The 13,109-nt window shown below is 30.6% G+C and overlaps 1 long non-coding RNA gene across 1 annotated transcript; it reads left to right on the top strand.

The window, feature by feature from the left end:
- Positions 1-6,915: 6,915 nt before the first annotated feature.
- Positions 6,916-9,753, top strand: LOC145954211 (uncharacterized). Its single transcript, XR_014431386.1, has 2 exons — positions 6,916-7,778; positions 7,968-9,753. It is a non-coding gene; the product is annotated as an uncharacterized LOC145954211 (long non-coding RNA).
- Positions 9,754-13,109: the final 3,356 nt, after the last annotated feature.

Raw genomic sequence — 13,109 nt, 5'->3', positions numbered from 1 at the left:
TTATTATTATTATTATTATTATTATTATTATTTATTTAGTTTAATCATAATATTTTAAGATAATTAAGAGGCAGAAAGTAATTCTTCTTCCCCTACCAGTTTTAATATAATAACAAAAATATCGACATAAAAATATGATACGAGATTGTTTTAATTTAATTTTTTTTTATAATGAATGTTATCTTGGTTTAATTTGTAGTCATAAGTGTGTAGTTATATTAAGTATTTTAAAAAAAGAACTTGATTTCATATAATAATCATATTTAGTTAGAATAAGTTTATCTTTAGTGAAAAATATTTATGTTCTAGATAAAAAGATTTTTTTTTCTTTCACATTTTACTCTATCAAAAAATGGGAAGACTCTTATTTTAAAGGAAGTATTTTTAGGATTTTTCATAAAAGTATTTTGAGGAGTTATTTTACTCTCATTTTTCTGCATGTCTTATCCTATAATGTCACTTATTGAATATTTATTTATATTTTTAATAAGTAATACATGATTAGAAGCACAAATTTTTTTCTTTCTTCACTCTCTACACAACCAAACAAGAAGAAATATCCTCACATTTTTCACTACCAAACAAACTAAAATAATTATCCCACTTTCTATTTCATTAAAAAAATTTCCACTGTATTTTCTAAAGCAAACATACAAATAAATGTACGGTATATGGATTTTTATTTTGAACTACTGAAATGCATTCATTTATAGTTATATTGTAATTTTTTTATTAGTAGTAGAACAGTGATGATAATGAGAATTAAACTTAATTTTTATCATTGAGTTGGCCCTTGTTACATTGTAATTTTAAGTATTCATTATTGAACGATTGTGATTTTAAAAATTATCTCTCATTCTCTTTGACAATGCATTTGGTTGAGAGGAAGAAAATAATTGGAGAGGAAGAAGAAGAAAAAAAACTAAGTAAAAAATAGAGTAAAAATAAAATTAAGTTATTTGATTGAAGGTAATAGAAGAAAAAAAAATAGAAGTTATTTTTTTGAGAAATTTTATTTAGGGGGTGTTTGTGGAGGATTTCGTTCGTAGGTTCTTTTTATTCGAACTAGCATGAGTCCACGTTTCAATTTATGCGTGTTCGTGACATGACAGAATCGAAGACTTTTAGTGAAAGAAAAAATCGTATAAACAACAAATAGAGTTAAATTAGAGTGTTGTTTCAGCACGTCAGAAGATCTATGCTGGTTTTAGCACTTCAGAAGATCTATGCTCATGTTTTCGAGCACGTCAGAAGATCTATGCTATTTTTAGCACGTCAGAAGATCTATGCTAATTGTATAATCAAATTCATGCATATAAGAATTAACGTGAATCGAACAGATGACATGTATATTGACTGCAGAAATCATATCTTTCATTAAATGGTAACAAAATTACAATTCGTAAGGATAACGAAACATGTTCAGAATGACTACACTACACTAGGCTAGATTATGCTATGCTACGCTACTCCTAAAAAAGGAAAAAGAAAGGTGGTCGAGAAATCGTACCCAATGCTGTCTCGTATGCACAGTATGCCTTATGCGCAGGCTGCGGAGTGCGTGTGTGGTATTGTGGGAATTAGATTTCTGACCCCTTGCTACGAGCATGACTCGTTTAATTTATAGACAAAGATTTAGGGAAGATAACTGTTTCTGACGCGCCCCGGAACTACATAACTGTTCTAAACTTCCACGCCGTGGCCTACTCCTGGGCCCGTCTTTGGATAATTCTTGGAACTGCTTGTTAACTTCCCCAAACCGTTCTGCAGCCTTTGGCACTTATCCCATGTTACTTCAACCGCTCCTAATTTGTGTCTCCTTTAAGTTCTTCATTCTAAGAGGTTATGAAGTGTATTCGTGTATGTCCGGATTCTTGGGATTTCGAGTGACCAACGAAAACTATACTTGAATGTTTCCTGATTTTGCTTTTACTTTGAGAGGTTGCGAGGCCGTGAGCCCCTTTTCCTGGGCAGCATCCTTCTTGGTTCAAGGATTTCGAGAGTTTCACGAAAAATGTCTTCGCGTATCTCTTGATTCTCTTCAAGCTTCGTATGCTTTCTTTAGAAACTTCTCTGCCTTTTTTCGATCATCTAGGATTTCAAGCACCCCTGTATTTCGAGTGTCTCCGAATTCATTTTCTGGTACTAACAGGGGATGTCAATTAAAATTAGAATTTTTTTAAGTAAAAAAGTTAGTTGGTATTCAATTAGAATTTTATGTCACTTAAAAATAATCCAGTGATATTCAATTTGAATTTTCAAGATTTTTTAAAGAGTCCATTAAAATCTATTAGTATTCATTTGAGACTTTTTATAACTTAAAAATAATCCATTGGTATTAAAAATATAAGGATTTTAAATGATTGTTGTTTTAGATAGATTTTGAAAGACTTTTAGTAGTATCTATAAATATCAAATTAATAAAACAATCTCATCCAAACCCATCAGATTTTGGAGGATTATTTGAAGTGACTTTTCAAGTGGTTCAAGAATTTTCAAGTGAGTTTTTCATCTTTTTTTTTTCTATGCTCTTATCCTCTCCATTTTTTTCTCTACTAATAATATTGCATTATTGCCCTTATATAATATTGTACCACTATTCCCATTTCATTTCCCTATTTGATGAAACTTTAGTACGTAAATGATAGTGTCATTGACTTGCTCTATTTTTCTCTCTGTTCTCTTTAATTAACTTGCTTTTATTTTGCTCTATTTAGTTGAGTTTGTTTCTCAGATATATAACAAAAAAAAAGGCTTGAAATTTAAACTTTTAAGTAATAAATTTTTTATAACACGTGTCAAGAAAAAAGAAAGGTGAAAGTTGAAATTGATATCATGATCTTTACAATCAATCGTAGATCTTCAAGACCTTGTAATCAATTTAGATTTATTAGAACATACATACATACATATATACATACATACATACATATATACATACATACATATATACATACATACATACATATATACATACATACATATATACATATATATATATATATATATATATATATATATATATATATATATATATATATATAAGATGAATTTGAGTTAGGGTTTCTGTGAATAGATTAAGATAAAAATGGATCTTAGTTGGGGGAAGAATCCTCTCAGCACAAAAAAGCGATCTTTCTTCCTTACTTGAGTTTGTTACTCTTATCCTTACTTCTTTTATGACAACAATTATTTTTTTCTTTTTTTACTATGAATTTTTTTATTTTTTATATTGTGAAATTAGAATTTTTTATATTTTTAAAAGGAAATTAACATAAGATATTATGGTATCTTAGAATTTAATACTAAAAATATTTCTCCGCGAGTGAATAATTGAAAGCAATTAAAAATTTAAAAAATTGTCTTTGACTCTTTTTAAATTTGAATGTATGAAAAAAATCTCGAACTTTTATCATATGTCAAAAATCCACAAAATTCTGCACAATATACAAAGTCCCGCAGAATCTATTAAAATCCTGACTTAAAAGTCTTGCAGAATCCATTAAATTTTGATATAAAGTCTTGTAGAATCCTACAAAATCTTAATAGTCATGAAAATCCTACAAAGTCTTTTAAAATCTACAAGACTTTTTTTAATTGAAAAAATCCTTTAAAATCCTAATCCAATACACTCTCCTAAGGAGACAAGCACAATTGAGTAGACGATAGCTGAAATTAAAGAATAGACAAATCAACCAAACAAAACCTCCAAATCTCATAAAGATTAGAATTTCGTAAGCTATCATCCTCAGTATCAAATCCTCGGAGATAGGGTTGAAGGTGTCAAAACAATATCTACCTTTAGAAATAATGCATCTTATGCTTTAGTCTCTAACATCGAACCAAAGATGATAGATGAAATGCTCAATGACAACGACTAAATTCTAGCCATGGAAGAAGAACTCCATGAGTTTGAAAAAAAATGATGTTTGGATGCTTGTTCCAAAGCCTAAACATCAAAGTGTTATAGGAACTAGATGGATCTTCAAAAATAAGTTGAATGAGCAAGTTAAATTGTTAAGAAATAAAGCTATAGTAGCTAAAGGTTATAATAAACAAAAACGTATAAAATTTATTGAAACCTTTGCACCTGTTGCTAGACTTGAAGTTAAAAAAATTGTTAGAATTTGTAGTTCATAAAGACATTAAAGCTTTTCAAATGGATGTAAAGAACACTTTTCTAAATGGAATCACTGAAGAGGAAGTCTATGTAAGATAACCTCTTGGTTTCGAAAATCCATATTTTAAAGAACATGTTTTAAAATTGAAAAATACTCTTTATGATCTCAAACAAGCTCCTAAATTTTGGTATGAAAGATTGAGTAACTTTTTTCCATGCAATGACTTTATTAGAGACAAAGTTGACACAACTCTTTTTAGAAAAGAGTCTGAATCAGATTTCATTATAGTACACATTTATGTTGATGATATTCTATCTAGTACTACTAATGAATCTTTGTGTGAGAATTTTTTCAAGATTATGCAGAAGGAGTTTGAAATTAGCATGATTGATGATCTATGTTATTCCTAAGATGAATGACAAATGAAGGAATATTCATTCATCAACACAAATATACAAAAAAACTTCTCATGAAATTTAAGATGAATGACTACAAACCAATGTCCACACCCATGCATTTGTTTGTATGACTGTCAAAAGATAAATAAGGTAAACTAGTAAATCAAACAATATACAGAAGTATGATTGACTTATTCTTATACCTGCCTGTTAGTAGACTTGACGTCATGTTTATTGTATGCCTATGTGCTTTTTTTCAATAAGATCTTAGAGAGTATCATCTTAAGGCTATAAAACACATATTTAAATATCTTGCAGGTACTACAAACCTATGTTTGTTCTATGAGAAAAATAATAATTTCAAGCTAGTAGGATTCTATGATGCAGATTATGCTGGTGATATGATTGAAAGAAAAAGCACAAGTGGAGGATGTCACTTCTTAGGTTCTTGTCTCATTTCATGGGTAAACAAAACATAAAACTTCATAGCTCTCTCTACTGCATAAGAAAAATACATTTTTGCAACTAATTATTGCTCACAATTATTATGGGTGAAGTATCAACTAGAAGACTATTCTAGTCTTAAGCATAATATACCTATTTTCTATGACAAAACTGGTGTTATTAATTTATCTAAAAATCCCATACAACATTCTAAGGCTAAGCACATAGAGATAAGATATCATTTAATTCATGATTATGTATGAAAGAGTTTTTGATATCAAGTTTATTGATACTGATCCTCAATGGACTGATATCTTTACCAAAACTCTAACTGAAGAACGCTATAAATTTATTAGAGAACATCTTAATATGAAATGCATATATCAAATTAAGCATTGTATTACTCATATTTTACTTTATCTTCCATGCATCATGTTACACTTACGTGGACATACTTGCTTCATATGAGTCATTAATCTGATGCACATTATTTTATTCGTAAATATGTTCACTAATCTATCGTCTTTTTTTGAAAAGCTATATTTGGCATTTAATACTCATAAATTTTTTAAATGATTATGAAATAGGGATTAAAAAAGGAATGTATGGAATAGTGGAATGGTTAGTGGCGTGTCGTGTCAGCCCGATTACCACTCATTATTCCAATAATCAGTTAAGGACTTTATCCCTTCACTTCATACCTTACTCAATAAGTCACAATATTAATAGTATAATTTAACCTAATCCCATACTATATCAATTAAGGACTTAGAGGAAACTCAATACTTCACTTTAAGAGACAACAATACTCGAGAAGGGTTTTTCAACATTTTTGGCTCTCAAAGCACCACAACACATATTCACACAATGAAATATTTCAACTTCCAAAACAACACATCTTCTCTAGTCATAAGTTCACAATACAACTTAACAACATGCATCATCGACATGTTTATACAATGCAGCTTAACAAATGCTATACAACACAATTCAACAACATAGTTATACAACACAACTCAACATCATAACTTAATAGCATACATCATGCATCTCACAACATAGTTTAAGTCAACAACATGCATCATGCATATTCTCAACATAGTTTAACTCAACAACATGCATCACTTATATTCTCAACACAACACAATATTTAGAAATATTATTCAATTTAACACAAATTATCTCAACTTACTTCACATAAATATTCTACAGCATAGTCTTTTATTATAAACAACATAATACAACATCATTCCCCAATTATTCAACTTACAACAATTAGTACATCAAAATATTCAACATAAACAACTTGATATATTTCATCTTCAAATTCTACAAAAACACAACAGAGGTGAAAATTGGCTAAGCTAAAATTGTTTGGCTAAGCCATATTAAGAGAAACACATAAGAGGCCAAAATTAGCTAAGTCATACTCGTCTGGCTAACCTAGTTTAAGAGAATCACACCATAAACCAAAACTAGATAAGCCTCACTCGTTTAACTAAACCAATTTAGCAAAATTATAATAGAGGCCAAATTAACTAAGTCACACTCGTCTGATTAAGCCAATTTAACAAAAAAATAACAGAGGCCAAATTAGCTAAGCCAAACTCATCTGGCTAAACCAATTTAACAAAAAAAAACATAACAGATGCCAAATTAGCCAAGCCAAACTCAGTTGGCTAAACCAATTTAACAAAAAAACTATTATAGAAGCCAAATTATAGCTAAGCCAAACTCGTCTGGCTAAGTTAAACAATCTAGAAACTTCTAAGTTAAACAATCTAGAAACTTCTCATCTAGAGATTTTCAAAGTCCCAAACCCTTATCTCTTTTACTTAGACAATAATCTAAACCATCAAAATCATACAAACTCAACATGCAATAATCAATTTAACATCTTTTCAACTTTTACAACTCAAATTCACCAAAATAAACAACATGCAACAACAACATGATCTAAGATCATCCATTATTCTTTTTTAGTTAAGAAAATTCCCCCAAGAACATAACACTTAAGTCAACCTTTCAAATTTCAATATCAAACATCATTTAAACATGAATCCAAATAATTCACCATAAGAAGGTTAAACTATAAGCTTTACTTACCTTGAATCTCCCAAAAATAAGGAAAGGAAAGAAGAATAACAAAAAAGGAGACTTCTCAACTATTGATCAAAGGAAGCAAATAAATCTTTTGGTAGAATCTGATTGAAGATCTGACTTTGTTGGCTCTAAAGCACCCCTTTCTAGCTTCTCTCTAAGATTCTAGAGTTATAAACTTATAAAGTTCATTTATTAGAATTTTCCGTGTATATCTCAACCATCCTCAAGCCAACTCTTACACATTTAAGTTATATCTCTTATAACTTAAGTTTAGAATTATGTCAACTCTAACTTCCATCCTACATAGGCTAAAAACAACATAAAATATCATTCTTAGTTACATACATCACAAATATACACAATTAAGAAAAAAAATGGTATTATAAAGAGAGTGAAATATTCCATAGCAAAATATTCTAATTTATATAAAGAAAATTCAAATAACTGATTTAAAAAGGGTTTTTATAAATCAATCGTATAATAATCGATTTAGAAAGACAATTAAAATGGCTTCCTTCATGCTTTACTCTCTCACTCTGTGTTTTCTCTTTCTCTTTTGCGTCATCCCTTCTCTTGTCGTTTAATTTGTTGCCATCGTCCCATCATCTAAGTTTGCCACTGTGCGACTGCCTCCCGCGCTCTCTCTTAAGCTCTCATTCATGATTTCTCTCGGGTTCTCTCTCCCATCACCATGCCACTATCGTCCCTGTTAGTAAGTGTTCCCCATCACTCTTATTGATCCTCTTGATTGTGTACTTGGTTGGTTTGAATTGGTTAAATATGTTATTTGGTTGAATTAATTGGTTGTTTGGAGTTTCTGTTTGAGTTTGAGTTTTGCCTTTTGCAATATATGCATGTTAAGTGTTTGATATCTTTTTTACAATGAACAATATGGTGTCAGTGTCACTCTAGGAGAAGATCACACATAAGTGGAAAAAGAAGGAGAAGAAGGGAACAATGAGATTGTTGGAGGAGTTGGAGAAGCTATACTAGCCCCTCGTGGAGTTCTTCGAGTCCTTTCAGTTTCCCGTTGAAATGAAGCATTTGGAAGAGGTGAAGAACAATCGGTGAATATTAGCTTTTAAAATTGGTTATAAAATAACCAATTTTAAAAATGTACTTTTAAAATTAGTTCTCGCCTAATTTCAAAAATCCACATTTACAAAATTGACTTTTTTAAAATTGGTTAAATAATTAATTTTAAAAATTTTAAATAATCAATTTTAAAAATCTTTTTTCTCGATAAATAATCTCTCATTTTATTATCACCATTTTTTAATATTCTATCGTGTTTCTCATCTCATATTAACTACATGACATACCATTTTTCTTTTTCTATTCTCAAATAATGAAAAGTAAATTCTTCATCAACAAGTATTAACTATTATTGTCATAAAAATAGAATCATGTGAGAGTAACATAATTCATTCTTATTTAGTACATTTTTTTTTTATCATAATTAGTAGGATTTTTTTTATTATAAAAAATTAGAGTTAATTGTTCATGCCAATTTTTATTATAAATTGACAAAGGTTCCTAACGACATATGAGACTGATGATCGGGAGGTTTAAGTATCTTCAAAAATATGTATTTTAGTTTGCTCTATGTATAAATTTGTTCTCTATTATATGTTCTAAAAGTATTTAAAAAAACAGATAACTATAATTATTTTATATTTGTTGAACGAATTTTAATTTTAATTTTACCGATACAATCTCGGCTCCATCCTTAATTACATAGTTATAGAAAGGCTAAAAAAAATAGGGACAAAAAGAAAATGCATCTACTTTATATTAACGGTTGAGAAAAGGTAAATGGTAACTTTATCAAGAGGAATTGAAGTTGTAATCCTGAAGCAAGTATATAAGTTAACCTATCTTCCGTACGTCTAAACAATGTGAGTTTTTTTTATTCTCTTCTCTTCATTCTCAACTCGGATAAACAATATAGTTTCCAGCATGTGTCCCGCTTCAGTCTTGTGGCCAATCTTGTTCCTAGTTTTCATGTTCATTGTGGTTCTAACCACCGTGGAGTACACCTCAATCGGTACCTACATACTCATGGGTTGCATATTGGGATTGCTTTTGTGGTATTGGATTGGTTCCATTATATTAGATCGGAATAGAAGGAGATCTCAAAACACACCAATCATGGGAGACATCGAATCTGAAGACATAATACATAGTGATCTCACACCAACGAGAACTCACATTGTGATTGCGAGAGTAAGGGCTCGAAGGGAACCATATTGGCAAGACCTACAACTGCTTTCTTTTAACCCTAAGGCACATATGGCTAGGTTGGCTATGAGAGCATTGCCACCTGTTACGTGTTTTCGTGAAACCAATGAGTCTCAACGTGACTGTCCTATTTGCATGGAGGATTTTAAAGATGGAGAGTTAATTCAACCATTTGCGGTGTGTGCACATGAGTTTCATTCGTCTTGTGTTAACTCTTGGTTACTCGGTGGAAAAACTACTTGTCCAGTTTGTCGTGAGGAGTTGTCAATTATTACTATCCATTAGAGGCACTTAGTAAGATATGTGAATCTTACTCTTTCATGTGGTATTGTTTTTTAGTGAATCTTTTTATGTAGTTATATATTAAGTCGAAAGAAGTAGATGTAATGTAGCATAAATAAATGTTCATTTGTTTTGGGTTGTTAGTGACTCAACGTTATTCTCTCGATCGATCCATACTTCTCGACGATAACAAATCAAATCAAGTATAATGTTTGACAACACAATTGAGATTTTGTTATTAGAAGATCACTTGTTTGTTAATAGTAGACAAAAAATAATTTTACAAAAATTAACAAACTTGAATTATTACATTTATATTAAAAAATAAAGTTTATCCTATTTTCTTCTTTGAGTGTATCAAACATGTCTTCTTTATTAAATTTAAATCATTAATTACCATCACTTATTTGTATTTCATGTTAATAGGTGCAAACACTTTGTTGTCACCATTTTTTTTTTCTTTATCTCCATCATTTGTTACAACACATTACTTATCAGTGAATGTCACTCGATCACTTCTGTAAATGCTAAACATTTTCGTACCAATCCATCAAGTAGTTTTATTCTGTATTTTGTTAGTTTGAATAATAAGTCAAAGAATAACAAAAAAAATGAAGTTATAAACTAAAATCATGCGAGCCATATTTTCCGTACACAGATTTTTTTTAAAAATTAATATATTATGTGTTAGGCCCGATAGTCCACCTGTTGCTCCACCATAGTATGATATTGTTCGCTTTGGGCTAGGCCCGCACGGTTTTGTTTTTGGGTTCCTTCCCAAAAGGCATCATACTATATAGAATGGTGGACACCCTTATAAACTAGCCAATGTTCCTTCATTTTACAGATGTGGGACTTTGGATGAATCCCAACATTATGTTTACTATTTTTCTTAAACTACACAACAAACTAAATCCCAGATTTTTACTATAGAATCAACTAAAAGTAGAAGTTAGAGGGGGTAATTATAGAAGTTATATTGATTCAATAAATATATGTAAGCTTATAATAAATAGGTATCTATAACAGTAGTTTTAATTAAAAAAAATCTTATTAAGTAGTTCTAAAAATATACTAAATTAAGAAAAAGATAATATTTATTATAAACTAAATTATATTTTTGTCATTTATCTTATTTTTTTAGTTTTATTTTAATTTTTTATTTTTTAAATGTTCATTTTGGTCTCTTACCTTTTAGATTTGGTTTGACGCAATCTTTTTAAAACAATAATAATTTTTAATTTTGTAATATAATTTTAAATTAATTTTTTTATTGATTCAAGACGTAAAATTTGTAATATTAGATTTATCTATATAAAAATTATGAAATTTAATTGATGTTTGAATTCAAAAAGGTTATATCTATATTAGTTTATAATTACTCATTATAATTACTACATTATGTGAAATTACTGTTAGCAGCGAAAACTATATTATTAGAACATACAAGATTAAAAGAGGGAATGTGTCATACATATATATATATATATATATATATATATGTATATGTATATGTATGTATATAACGTGAATATAAAAGTAACAAACTTGTACTAATATGTAATAGTAATCCCAAAACAATCATATGTCCTAGTGTCGATCGATCGCAACTATACAAGCTACAATAAGTAACATTAATTGACACCAACAAAAAGTATCGCTAACCTCCAAGCAACAACTTCTTCATCCTAATCCTGATCTGCCATACAACATATAATCATTATAGTCCAAACTACATGAAAAATAGAAAGGTAAGCTAGAATTAGAAAATATATAAGCATAGAAACAATTGTATATTATACAACATCATACCACAATCATAAACAAAAGCTAAACATTCCAAGGCAAACATGTATCTTATCCAAACCATGTCAAATAAGACATCCAACAATACATATGAACACAACACAACATACATCATATGCAAACATCTCAACCAATGCATCCGTCATTTCTAACGCAACAGAGTAAGCTCGGTCCTATCGAATCAACCCAATCATCTCGAGACTAGATAGACCCATCAACACGACCATCTCGAAAATAAATAGACCCATTAACCGAATTGGAGCAACAATCCCAACAATATGATTTTCGAATTTCGTCACTTACACTAGAAAAGTTCAATTCCACCATTAGGAGTGATATAGCTAGGTATAGGCATACCACGACCTTGACATGTATTATCAAATCATAGGTGGAGTTAGCCCATTGACCATCGTCAAGGAATTATGCAACATTTTCAGGTACTTGGTTAAGGGTTGTAGCCTTTAACCTCCTACCTTACTCAACCATTAAATAAGGGTATAGAAGAGACTCAACATACTTCAAAACTCACTCCAAGAGATACACGTATTCAAAGAGGGTTTTTCAATAGTGGCTTACTCGAGCATCATTCCAAGATTCCATATATAAGATCTTCAATTTTCAAAAACATTTTTCCCTCCTTAATTCCTAAGTTAGCCAACATGCTTCAATGTTATACTTCATTCTCAGCATCCACACTTCATGCATACATCAGCTATATACATCACATTCAGTCAATATATATAGAGATGAACAACGTCATACATACATATGTTCATCATCGTCCAACATCATACAAACATCTACATAGGTCATATCCAATCAACATACATAGAATTGTAGTCTTTATACTTCATATAACATGCAGTAAAACTCCTACATCTACCCATCGTCCATCATACAACGAGGTAGGAAACTATGTGACTTGCTCATGCTAGTGCCATCCAAATCGCGCTTAATATGACCAAGGTGGAGACCCTCAGACCTCACGCCTGACGCAGAAAAATCCATGCATACCTCACGATTGACGCCAACGAGGTAGGAAACTATGTGACTTGCTCATGCTAGTACCATCCAAATCGCGCTTAATATGACCAAGGTGGAGACCCTCAGACCTCACGCCTGACGCAGAAAGATCCATGCATACCTCACGATTGACGCCAACGAGGTAGGAAACTATGTGACTTGCTCATGCTAGTACCATCCAAATCGCGCTCAATGTGACTGAGGTAGAGACCCTCAGACCTCACGCCTGACGTGGAAAAATCCATGCTTGATTTCACATCAAGCAGAGAGCCTCTGCATGACACGTCCAACGTCACCTCGATGAAGTCTGACATCATTTAGGTAAGGAGCTTCTACCTGATCACACTTGGCACCACCCAACTGGGTGATGGGGTTATTTTATATCACATTATCACTTATCACTTTATAAAGGTTATAACTTATTGGTTGTCATCGAATCCAACCTGCTACTCTGATACCACTAATGGGTTATTTTATGGTACTTTTTTGAAGAGATATATTATAAGGGTTATTTTTATAAGGTTATTTCACACACAACTCTAAAATAATGAGATATTGTCTGCTTTGAGCCCTCATGATTTTGTTTTTTGGTCATCACCCAAAAAGCCTCTCAATCATTGGAGTATGTGTGTGCTTTATAAGTTGTTATTTCTTTTCTTATTTTATCGATGTGGAACTTGTTTGTATCCTA

Source organism: Cajanus cajan, chromosome 1, assembly GCF_000230855.2.
Source record: "Cajanus cajan strain Asha chromosome 1, NIPB_CcT2T_4, whole genome shotgun sequence".
NCBI classification, from domain to species: Eukaryota; Viridiplantae; Streptophyta; class Magnoliopsida; order Fabales; family Fabaceae; genus Cajanus; species Cajanus cajan.
This window is presented reverse-complemented; position numbering and strand designations above follow the sequence as displayed.